A 1,877-nucleotide genomic window follows, 5' to 3' on the forward strand; every position below is an offset into this window, starting at 1 on the left:
CTACCTCTTCTCTCCCCCCTTCTCCTCCCTTCTCTCCCCCCTCCCTCTCCCCCCTCCCCCTCCTCCTCCTCCCTCCCCCCTCCCCTCCTTTTCTCCTCTCCCCCCCCTCCCTCTTCCCTTTCTCTCCCCCCTCCCTCTTCCCTTTCTCTCCCCCCTCCCTCCTCCCCTCTCCCCCCTCCCTCCTCCCTCCCTCTCCCCCCTCCCCTCCTCCTTTTCTCTCCCCGCCTCCCTCCTCCCTTTCTCTCCCACTCCCCTCCCTCCTCTCTTTCTCTCTCTCCCCCCCCCTCTCTTTTTCTTTTTTTCTCCAATAAGAGAGGTCCAGTTAGTCAGCTGTAGTTATGTACCTTGCCCTTCCAGAATATTCCCCATATATTTGCAAAGTCACTCCTGTCCCAAACTGCTCTCCCTCCCCCTCCCCTGTATACTGAGCTCAGGCGCTATATCCAGCTGGCTGGAATGTGTCAGTGATAACCTTGGAGTCTGTCAGATTTCCATGTCGCTCCCCTCTCTTCCTGTCCTGATGCTCTTTAGAGTCTTGACTGCTGGATTCAGACCACGCTGTGGTGTCAAATGCCCAAGTCTCCCTGAGGACTTGACTGGCTCATCGCAACGACTTCAGTACAGAACGGGGAAACATCAATAACTGTACTGAAGATATGGTATATAATCATCAAATCCCACCAGGCAGAGGGAGACCATTCAGCCCATCGAGCCTGCACCAACCCTCTGAAAGAGCATCCTACCTAGGCTCGCTCCCCTTCCCTATCCCTGTAACCCCACCTAACTTGCACATCTTGGGACACTAAGGGATCATTTAGCATGGCCAATCCACCTAACCAGCACAACGTTGGACTGTGGGGGAAACCAGAACTCGGAGGAAATTGACGCAGACACTAGGAGAAAGTGCAAATTCCACACAGTCACCAAGACCAGAATTGAACCAGGGTCCATGATGCTGTGATGCAGCAGTGCTAGCCATTGTGCTACCCTGGGGGTATAGTTGTACACATAGTCTGGGGTGCGTGAAGGAGAGTTTGATTTTAAAGTTATGAGGGAGATTGCAAAAGATGGTGAAATAATTTGGAAGTAATCGAAGAATTAATCTTCTGTGGGGGTGTTGGGTCCGTGTCCTTAGCTATCGTGGCTGGGCTTTGGGCCTTCTCTTGCTTCTTGTCCACCTGTACTGGAGTTTATTGGATTCCTGCTGCTCCCGTCTGTGATGAGGCAGCTGTGACATATCTACAGGTTCTGGTTCTTTCGTGAATTTGTGTGTTCACTTTCTCATGCTGCTCCTCTCCTCAACCTAGATTGGCAACTACTTCTTCCCTCGTGCTATCACTTCAACACCTCACACAAAGATTTATCCAGTGCTGCTTAACTGATAACTTCTGTTCCAACAACCTGACCATTTTCTCTCTTCATATTCCCTGTCCCCCAGTTGGCTTAGTTACTGTATATCTCCTTATTCCTGAAGGATGGCTGTGAATTCTCAGGCCCCTGTTGGATCCTGGCATTGGTGCAGATGTCTGCTATGTTGTGGCAGAATTGGCTGAACAAACTGGTTGGGAAAGCCGAGCTTTGTTGTGAGAAAGTCACACGCGATCAGGGGTGAGCTGGCAAGGTGGATACAGAACTGGCTGGGTCATAGAAGGCAGAGAGTAGCAATGGAAGGGTGCTTTTCTAATTGGAGGGCTGTGACTAGTGGTGTTCCGCAGGGATCAGTGCTGGGACCATTGCTGTTTGTAGTATATATAAATGATTTGGAGGAAAATGTAACTGGTCTGATTAGTAACTTTGCAGATGACACAAAGGTTGGTGGAATTGCGGATAGCGATGAGGACTGTCAGAGGATACAGCAGGATTTAGATTGTTTGGAG

The sequence above is a fragment of the Scyliorhinus canicula genome, chromosome 11 (assembly GCF_902713615.1).
Source record: "Scyliorhinus canicula chromosome 11, sScyCan1.1, whole genome shotgun sequence".
Lineage (NCBI taxonomy): Eukaryota > Metazoa > Chordata > Chondrichthyes > Carcharhiniformes > Scyliorhinidae > Scyliorhinus > Scyliorhinus canicula.